An 11377-nucleotide genomic window follows, 5' to 3' on the forward strand; every position below is an offset into this window, starting at 1 on the left:
TTGATTGATTGCTTCTGTGGACAGGTGTCTTTTATACAGGTAACAAACTGAGATTAGGAGCACTCCCTTTAAGAGTGTGCTCCTAATCTCAGCTCGTTACCTGTATAAAAGACACCTGGGAGCCAGAAATGTACAAACGTACAAAATCAGCAGGGGATCAAATACTTTTTTCCCTCACTGTAAGTAGTCCTTGTGCATAGAGTTGTGTGGTTTGTTTAACTTTGCAATCATTGGTGTTTGTTTCACACGCATTTTAAAGAGACAATTCTGAGTCTCAGCATCACTGTGGAATTGCCCATATGCTACAGGATACTAACAAAATAAAGGCAACACCAACAGTGTCTTGAGGGTGTTGGGCCACCACGTAACTTCAGCGCTGTTGGAGTATTTTAATCTTCGTAGTCATTAAGCATTCGACTAACTTTTTAAAAAATGATCCAAAAAAAATGAATATGCAGTAAAGGTTTTGGTCCGCTGCCACAGCAGAGCATGTAATGTTCAACGTGACCTTTTGCTAATCAAAACTAGGTACAAATGTCACTGCAAATGAATTGTTTATAGGATAATTATGCTGTCTCCAGTTCTACTTAAATGTCATATCAAACACTGTGAAATCCCACAAATTTTATGAGTGTGGCCCCCATTACTTTTCCATGAAAGCTAACTACACTGCTCAAAAAAATAAAGGGAACACTTAAACAACACAATGTAACTCCAAGTCAATCACACTTCTGTGAAATCAAACTGTCCACTTAGGAAGCAACACTGATTGACAATACATTTCACATGCTGTTGTGCAAATGGAATAGACAACAGGTGGAAATTATAGGCAATTAGCAAGACACCCCCAATAAAGGACTGGTTTTGCAGGTCGTGACCACAGACCACTTCTCAGTTCCTATGCTTCCTGGCTGACGTTTTGGTCACTTTTGAATGCTGGCGGTGCTTTCACTCTAGTGGTAGCATGAGACGGAGTCTACAACCCACACAAGTGGCTCAGGTAGTGCAGCTCATCCAGGATGGCACATCAATGCGAGCTGTGGCAAGAAGGTTTGCTGTGTCTGTCAGCGTAGTGTCCAGAGCATGGAGGCGCTACCAGGAGACAGGCCAGTACATCAGGAGACGTGGAGGAGGCCGTAGGAGGGCAACAACCCAGCAGCAGGACTGCTACCTCCACCTTTGTGCAAGGAGGAGCAGGAGGAGCACTGCCAGAGCCCTACAAAATGACCTCCAGCAGGCCACAAATGTGCATGTCTGCTCAAACGGTCAGAAACAGACTCCATGAGGGTAGTATGAGGGCCCGATGTCCACAGGTGGGAGTTGTGCTTACAGCCCAACACCGTGCAGGACGTTTGGCATTTGCCAGAGAACACCAAGATTGGCAAATTCGCCACTGGCGCCCTGTGCTCTTCACAGATGAAAGCAGGTTCACACTGAGCACATGTGACAGACGTGACAGAGTCTGGAGACGCCGTGGAGAACGTTCTGCTGCCTGCAACATCCTCCAGCATGACCGGTTTGGCGGTGGGTCAGTCATGGTGTGGGGTGGCATTTCTTTGGGGGGCCGCACAGCCCTCCATGTGCTCGCCAGAGGTAGCCTGACTGCCATTAGGTACCGAGATGAGATCCTCAGACCCCTTGTGAGACCATATGCTGGTGCGGTTGGCCCTGGGTTCCTCCTAATGCAAGACAATGCTATACCTCATGTGGCTGGAGTGTGTCAGCAGTTCCTGCAAGAGGAAGGCATTGATGCTATGGACTGGCCCGCCCGTTCCCCAGACCTGAATCCAATTGAGCACATCTGGGACATCATGTCTCGCTCCATCCACCAACGCCACGTTGCACCACAGACTGTCCAGGAGTTGGCGGATGCTTTAGTCCAGATCTGGGAGGAGATCCCTCAGGAGACCATCCGCCACCTCATCAGGAGCATGCCCAGGCGTTGTAGGGAGGTCATACAGGCACGTGGAGGCCACACACTACTGAGCCTCATTTTGACTTGTTTTAAGGACATTACATCAAAGTTGGATCAGCCTGTAGTGTGGTTTTCCACTTTAATTTTGAGGGTGACTCCAAATCCAGACCTCCATGGGTTGATACATGTGATTTCCATTGATAATTTTTGTGTGATTTTGTTGTCAGCACATTCAACTATGGAAAGAAAAAAGTATTTAATAAGATTATTTCATTCATTCAGATCTAGGATGTGTTATTTTAGTGTTCCTTTTATTTTTTTGAGCAGTGTAGTTAGTGCAATGTCAAACAAAGGGATGTTAGTCTAAATTAGCACAGCAGGGAAGAGACAAACTTTGGTTTCAAAGACTGGCACTTGTTCCACTTGCCTGATCCATAAGATATGAGAATGTTTTCCTTCTGTCCCCTTTTCTTAATTTTTCGACATATCACCATCCCTCAGTTCTCAATATAGTTCCATTTGTGTTTTACACACCATACAATATTCAGTCTGGAAACAGGTAGCCTAGCGGTTAAGAGTGTTAGGCCAGTAACCGAAAGTTCGCTGGTTCTAATCCCCAAGCTGACTAGGTGAACAATCTGTTGATGTGCCCTTGAGCAACACACTTAACCTTAATTGCTCCTGTAAGTCCCTCTGGATAAGAGCATCTGCTAAATGACTAAAATGTTAAATGAGGATCTCGGTTTTTATTCTATTCTCTTTCAATTATTCATAGTTTGATTTGGCCGTGATTGATTGCAGTGCAGGTTTTCACACAGTGAGGCGTGGGTTGACTCATAACCCGTTATATCGGCGGGGCGGGTGGGTTTTGGATCATAAAATATTGTGTGGATGAAGGGTGGGTGGGTGGTGGTCGGGTTGACTAAAGAGAAAATAATGCCTTAAAATCCATAAATATCATTCTTGTGCAATGTATATACAGTTGAAGTCGGAAGTTTAACATACACTTAGGTTGGAGTCATTAAAACTTGTTTTTCAACCACTCCACAAATTTATTGTTATACTATAGTTTTGGCAAGTCGGTTAGGACATCTACTTTGTGCATGACACAAGTCATTTTTCCAACAATTGTTTACAGACAAGATTATTTCACTTATAATTTGACTGTGCCTTTAAACAGCTTGGAAAATTCCAGAAAATGTCATGCTTTAGAAGCTTCTGATAGGCTAATTGACATAATTTGAGTCAATTGGAGGTGTACCTTTGGATGTATTTCAAGGCCTACCTTCAAACTCAGTGCCTCTTTGCTTGACATCATGGGAAAATCAAAAGAAATCAGCCAAGACCTCAGAAAAAACATTGTAGACCTCCACAAGTCTGGTTCATCCTTGGGAGCAATTTCCAAACGCCTGAAGGTACCTCGTTCACCTGTACAAATAATAGTATGCAATTATAAACACCATGGGACCACGCAGCCGTCATACCGCTTAGGAAGGAGAGGCGTTCTGTCTCCTAGAGATGAACGTACTTTGGTGCGAAAAGTGCAAATCAATCCCATAACAGCACAGGACCTTGTGAAGATGCTGGAGGAAACAGGTAAAAAAGTATCTATATCCACAGTAAAACGAGTCCTATATCGACATAACCTGAAAGGCCGCTCAGCAAGGAAGAAGCCACTGCTCCAAAACCACCATAAAAAAGGAATGGGCCAAAATTCACCCAACTTATTGTGGGAAGCTTGTGGGAGGCTACCCGAAACGTTTGACCCAAGTTTAAACAATTTAAAGGCATTGCTACCAAATACTAATTCAGTGTATGTAAAGTTCTGACCCACTGGGAATGTGATGAAATAAATAAAAGCTTAAACAAATCTTTCTCTCTACTATTATTCTGACATTTCACATTCTCAAAATAAAGTGGTGATCCTAACTGACCTAAGACAGGGAATTTTTACTAGGATAAATGTCAGGAATTGTGAAAAACTGAGTTAAATGTATTTGGCTAAGGTGTATGTAAACTTCCGACTTCAACTGTATGCTACATTTAGGTTTTTCTTTCATTATTTAAGGCTCTGGCCTAACTGTACTCGCGCCAAATATCTTACACGCCAGCAAAAGTTAATGTCATCCACGGAGGCAAGAAGGACAATGTCTGAGTTTAATTCAATAAGAGAAAAGCAACAAAATGGAGAGTTAAAAATAAAGAGAAGGGAGGTCCAGAAAAGAAATGTTTGGGAAAGATTTGGTGAAGTGGTAAAAGAGGATGATGATGACAGTGCCCCGGCTATGTTATGTGTGATGATTGTGAGGCGCTATACAAATTCGACAGTCACAAGACGGGACTTCAAATAGGCCTATGGCACGTCAAGGAACTGTAGCCTACTGTTCAGATGGGTTAAATGGAAACTGAAATCTCCACAAAGCATCTCAGAAAAGGTCCTTGGAGTCATGTTAAAACCTGTTTTAAGACAAATAAAACTCCCAGCTCAGAGTAGGTTGTAGGATGATAAGACACTGCCCAGACAAACTCTGAGCCAGGAGTAAAATCAACTCACAAAATATCTCAGCTGACAGTTTGAGGTACCGCAAAGGAAAGATAGTGATGACGCTCATTGACATTTTTGCAAATAACCGATGAGGCGTCGCCAGCTAAACTATATCATTTATTGAACTTACAGTACATTGGGAAAGTATTCAGACCCCTTGACTTTTTCCACTGTTACATTACAGCCTTATTCTAAAATGGATTGAATAACAAAATGGCCCCATCAATCTACACACAATACCCCATAATGACAATGCGAAAACAGGTGTTGAAATTTTTACAAATGTATTAAAAATAAAAAACATACCTTATTTACATAAGTATTCAGACCCTTTGCTATGAGACTCAATTGCGCTCAGGCGCATCCTGTTTCCGTTGCTCATCCTTGAGATGTTTCTACAACTTGATTGGAGTCCACCTGTGGTAAATTCAATTGATTGGACATGATTTGGAAAGGCATACACCTGTCTATATAAGGTCCCACAGTTGACAGTGCATGTCAGAGCAAAAACCAAGCCATGAGGTCGAAGGAATTGTCCGTAGAGCTCCGAGACAGGATTGTGTCGAGGTACAGATCTGGGGAAGGGTACCAAAAAATGTCTGCAGCATTGAAGGTCCCCAGGAACACAGTGGCCTCCATCATTCTTAAATGGGAGAAGTTTGGAAACACCAAGACTCTTCCTAGAGCTGGCCGCCCGGCCAAACTGAGCAATCGGGGGAGAAGGGCCTTGGTCAGGGAGGTGACCAAGAACCCGATGGTCACTGACAGAGCTCCAGAGTTCCTCTGTGGAGATGGGAGAACCTTCCAGAAGGACAACCATCTCTGCAGCACTCCACCAATCAGGCCTTTATGTAGTGGCCAGACGGAAGCCACTCTTCAGTAAAAGGCACATGACAGCCCGCTTTGAGTTTGCCAAAGGCACCTAAAGACTCTCAGACGATGAGAAACAAGATTATCTGGTGTGATTAAACCAAATTGAGCTTTTTGGCCTGAATGCCAAGCATCACGTCTGGAGGAAACCTGGCACCATCCCTACGGTGAAGCATGGTGGTGGCAGCATCATGCTGTGGGGATGTTTTTCAGGGGCAGGGACTGGGAGACTAGTCAGGATCGAGGGAAAGATGAACGGAGCAAAGTACACAGAGATCCTTGATGGAAACCTGCTCTAGAGCACTCAGGACCTCAGACTGGGGCGTAGGTTCACCTTCCAACAGGACATCAAACCTAAGCACACAGCCAAGACAACGCAGGGGTGGCTTCGGGACAATTCCCTGAATGTCCTTGAGTGGCCCAGCCAGAGCCCGGACTTGAACCCAATCGAACATCTCTGGAGAGACCTGAAAATAGCTGTGCAGCAGTGCTCCCCATCCAACCTGACAGAGCTTGAGAGGATCTGCAGAGAAGAATGGGACTCCCCAAATACAGGTGTGCCGAACTTGTAATGTCATACCCAAGAAGACTCAAGGCTGTAATCGCTGCCAAAGGTGCTTCAACGAAGTACTGAGTAAAGGGTCTGAGTACTTATGTAAATGTAATATTTCCGTTTTTTATTTTTAATAAATTAGCAAAAAAATCTAAAAACCAGTTTTTGCTTTGTCATTATGGGGTATTGTGTGTAGATTGAGGAGGGAGGGGAGGAGGGAGGGGAGGGGGAGGGGGGGACAATTTAATTAATTTTAGAATAAGGCTGTAATGTAACAAAATGTGGAAAGAGTCAAGGGGTCTGAATACTTTCCGAATGCACTGTACATAGCGCTTTTCAAAGAATCTCAAAGTGTTTCAAGGCACAAAAAAAGACAAGTAATTTTGAAAAACAACCTCACAACACCATGAGATGGACAGTCATTCGAACGTTTATGGCTTGTGTGGTCATAGGAGAGAGGTGGTCAAGCTGGGAGTCCGGAGGCAGGCAGAAAGCTCGTCAAGGTGTTTCGCGGTCTCTAGCTTTTCCGTAGTAGAACTCGGTCAGATGGAGTTTGAGCTAAGCCATTGCTGTCCATGGACTTCCATAGTAGGTAGCTAGCTAGCTACTCCTTCACCAGTGGCGGTCGGTGCCGTTTAAGATGAGGGAGGACCTTTTTTTTTTTTTTTAGGAGCATGGCCTTATTTCTAATACAGCATATTGGATGACTGTCATTCATTATTCCATTCACCCAGCTCAATGTAACATCGATAGGTTTAGGCTACTACATGATACTCAAATTTTCCCTATACCCATCATCAGGTTGCTACAACCTAGCCTATGAATGAAAGTTTACAACGTCGGTGCACACAGGTCGTGAGTAATCAAGGTGACAGACAGTGACACATTCAATACTGCCTTGTACACTCTTGCCTGCATCTAGCTGATCTAGGATGTAATCATTAGTCCAACAGTTGCAAACTAGAGTTTCTATTGGACAAATGTGGGTATGTTTATCCCTGTTTCGTTCCGTTTGCTTCCGTTTAAGAAACGTTTTTCAACAGAATCAGCGTAATGGGGGGAGACTACGAAATATAGCTCTCTTCTCCTTCATTTCTTAAGAAATTAATTTGTTCAAAACTGTTCCACTATTGTCTCTCTCTTTTTGAGTCAACTACTCACCACATTTTATGAACTGCAGTGCTAGCTAGCTGTAGCTTATGCTTTCAGTACTAGATTCATTCTCTGATCCTTTGATTGGGTGGACAACATGTCAGTTCATGTTGCAAGAGCTCTGATAGGTTGGAGGACGTCCTCCGGAAGTTGTCAAAATTACTGTGTACAGTGGGTATAGAAAGTCACCACTCCCTTTCAAAATGTTCACCTTTTGTTGCCTTACAGCCTGAAATGAAAACACATAAAATTAGACTTTTTCCGGCTTTATTTACACACAGTAACCCACAATGTCCAAGTGAACAAAAAAAACATCTAAAAAAACCTCAAATTAATTACAAGTAAAACAGGGTATTTTACTATTTGGATAGGTGAACACCCCCCCTTAGAATTGCAATTGCAAACTTGCTGAGGTATAACCATCTTACAGATCACAAATCAAGCTAATTGGCTTCCATCTGTGATCAATTGTAGTGACTTTGATTAGTTCAGAATAAAAGCAGTTGTTCATAGAGGACTCCACTGCTTAGTAGTGCAATTCAAAGCAAAGAATCCACTATGGGCGGAAAGGTACTTTCAAAAGATCTATGAGATAAAGTTGTGGAAAGGCACAAGTCAGAGGATGGATATAAAAATATTTCAAAGGCTTTGTCTATCCCTCGGAGCACAGTTAAGTCCATTATTAAGAAGTGGAAGGCGTATGGCACCACCCAGACCCTGCATAGATCAGGCCGTCAGGCCAAACTGGATGACCGGGCAAGGAGGAGACTGATCAGAGAGGCTACCAAGAAGCCAATGGCGACATTGAAGGAGCTTCAGGCCTTTATGGCAAAGACTGGTCAATGTGTTCATGTGACCACAATATCACAAGCGCTCCACAAATCTGGCCTCTATGGGAGGGTGGCAAGAAAAAAAACATTCCTCAAAAAAGGCCACATTAAGTCTTGTTTGAGCTTTGCCAAAAAAGCACATTGTAGATTCCGAGGCCAAGTGGCAAAAGGTGCTGTGGTCAGATGAGACCCAAATTGATATTTTTGGCCTGAACGCAAAACGATATGTCTGGTGAAAACCCAATACATCTTTCCACCCAAAGAACACCATGCCTACAGTGGCAGCATCCTGTTGTGGGGGTGTTTCTCTTCAGCAGGGCATGGAGCACTTGTCAGAATAGAAGGGAAAATGGACAGTGCAAAATAACAACAGATTCTTGGCAAACCTGCAGCCCTCTGCCAGGAAGTTGAAAATGGGAAGATGGTTCACATTTCAACCGAAAGCACACCGCCAAAGCAACCGTACAGTGGCTGAAGGACAAGAAGGTGAATGTCCTTGAGTGGCCTAGTAAGAGCCCCGACCTAAATCCCATTGAGAATCTGTGGAATGACTTGAAGAATGCAGTCCATGAGCGGTCACCATGCAATTTGACTGAGCTTGAACAATTCTGCAAGGAAGAATGGGCAAATATTGCACAGTCTACACTACCAGTCAAAAGTTTGGACACATCTACTCATTCAAGGGTTTTTCTTTCTTTTTACAATTTTTTACATTGTAGAATAATAGTGAAGACATCAACTATTTAATAACACATTTGGAATCATGTAGTAACCAAAAATGTGAATATATTTGAGATTTTTCAAATAGCCACTCTTTGCCTTGAAGAAAGCTTTGCACACTCTTGGCATTCTCTCATCCATCTTCATGAGGTACTCACCTGGACAAATTGAAATAACATTTTATTTTTACCCATAAAAGTAGTTGTAAAATGTCTGTATTCTCAGCGTTTACAACCAATGTTCTACTCTTAGACGCTTTGTGGATATGGGTCCAGATCACTTACTGTAGGTCTATAACCTCTCACATAGCTTCAATATTAACTCTTGCAGAATTAGGCACCAAATATAGGCTAAATGTTGACACGGGAATACGATAAATATGATTTATTTCAGTATCTTGAGAGAATGCCAATGCGCAGTTAGCACCACTACAGACTGTATCTATCTTTATCAGCATCATAAAAGCTGATAGTATTTCAACCACATAAAATAGGCTATGAATCCAAGCCGAACTGAAATCTTATCAGAAACATGTTGGGTCGTTGTCACAGCTTTCTATTTTCTTACAACCGGTCAAACTGATGTCATTTGGACATTTTGCACAGAAAATCTTACCCGTTTTTTTTGTTTTTGTTTTATCCCGGTCCCTAAACGTCTTTGCTCCGCGAAAGAAGCAGATGACAGTGGAAACTTTACCGATGTGAACTAGTGACGCTTCGCAGAGCAGTTGTGAAGATAGTTGTCAAGTTAGTTTGTTTGTGTTTATACAGGACCTCCCGCCCCCACCTACCGTTAACAAATCATGTCAATGCGGAGCTATACAGCGCTATATGGTGCCCTCTGCATTGTTACAAAAATGGGGAGGCGCACACACGCAGCTCGATTTAGCCTCAGCAAGCCTATGGAGGCTCCGCGTTTGCGTCACACCCTCCATACAGAGCCTCCAGACAGCATTGACAGATCAAGCATATATCAGCTATTAGGGTCGGGTGCAGGCCTCAGATTTCCTTTATCACATATAGTCGGGCGGTTGCAGATGGGTTATTAGCAATTGCGGGCGGGTAAACAACGGCGGACCCGCGCACCACTAACACGCATGTACAGGTAACTGCCAAAATAACGGAAACACCAACATAAAGTGTTTTAGTGGTAGGGCAACCACGAGCCGCCAGAACCGCTTCAATGCGCCTTGGCGTAGATTCTACAAGTGTCTGGAACTCTATATGGGGGATGCGACACCATTCTTCCACAATAAATTACATAATTTGGTGTTTTGTTGATGGTGGGGGGAAACGCTGTCTCCTGCACCGCTCCAGAATATCCCATAAGTAACTCAATTCATTAAAAATGTCCTCAATCAGCGCTTTTATTGGTGGCTGTAGCCGAAAGTGACTTCCTCTATAGTGGATTGTGAAGGGCCTAGGGGTACATTACATGATTAAATGCTAAAGTAGTAGTTTATTTTCCCCCACTGTCATATCCTGCTGACTTGGTGCCTGGTCCTGTCCACTCTGTTCTAACAAGTCAGGTGCGGCTTGTGGGTGTCAAAAGGGAAACGGAAGACACTTCATAGATTAGTAGTAATTATAAACTGTGTAGTATGGGTCCTGGATGCTGATTGGCTGAATGCTCTGGTATGACAGACAATTACGTTAATGTTGTTGGTAACCAGTTTATAATAGCAATAAGGGGGTTTGTGGTATATGGCTAATATACCACGGCTAAGGGCGTCATGCATAAGAACAGCCCTTATTGCTGAAAGAGGGTTGTTGTTTGCAGTAACTTCTTTGTTATGTTGCAGTTAACGTGATTTCCCCACACTATGAGGTCGATATAACACTAAAATTGTGAAAATTATGATAATGCCCTTTTTGTACAAGAGTCCTTTGAAGAAATTGGCTGGAATTTCAGCCTGTTCAGGTAGGATGGAACTTTTGGCCCACAATGTGATCTGATTATAATAGACCAATGACTGTTCATCTGGGTAAGGGGGAGGGCTCTAGACCATCCTATCAGGGCTGTGTATATAATATCTTAAAATTCATTTCATAACACCCACAAGATCAGACTGGGCATTTCAAAGACCGAAGGAGGCTCAGGGAAATAAATGATTAAACATGAGTTTTTTCATTAAACAGATTTATTCGACATAGTGGTGATTTAAAAATTACATTACAAAGACTGCATGGGGCCTTTAAGGGATTCCAGCTTTAACACCCCCATACACTAGTTAAGACTGCTGTGAAGACTTCTTAGAAATTGCACTTCATCCAACATTGGTTGAAATTAAAATGAATGTGTAATTTTCTGCACCAACTCTGCCCGCACCGTGGAATTTCTTGCAAAGGAAACAGCGCTTGTTACAATAACGTAATCAAAGCTCACTAAATTAATGTATCAACCTTCAAACGAACCATTCACACACACAATCAGCTTTTAGGAATACTGTGAAGACCAGAGGGGACAAAAGTGAAGGAAAATAAATTCAGGGTTAAAGAGTATTTAATCGTTTTGTGAATGTTTGGTACTTAAACCAAACACAGTATTCATAGTAGATTACTATTGAACTATATAGGAAACCATATGCTACATTTCTTTATATAATGACCACATGGAATGGTTGATTAAACTAACATTAATAAAAAAAACAAATCATTCATAAAAAATAATACATCTGTTAAGCCAAATCAGTTTTGCATGGCATTAAAGATAAAAGTTTAAGCGTAACAATGTTTAGCTATAATAACTCCACATCCAACCACCAACATTGAATTGGTTCAAATGTTTTCCCC

This window comes from Coregonus clupeaformis, chromosome 25, assembly GCF_020615455.1.
Source record: "Coregonus clupeaformis isolate EN_2021a chromosome 25, ASM2061545v1, whole genome shotgun sequence".
NCBI lineage: Eukaryota > Metazoa > Chordata > Actinopteri > Salmoniformes > Salmonidae > Coregonus > Coregonus clupeaformis.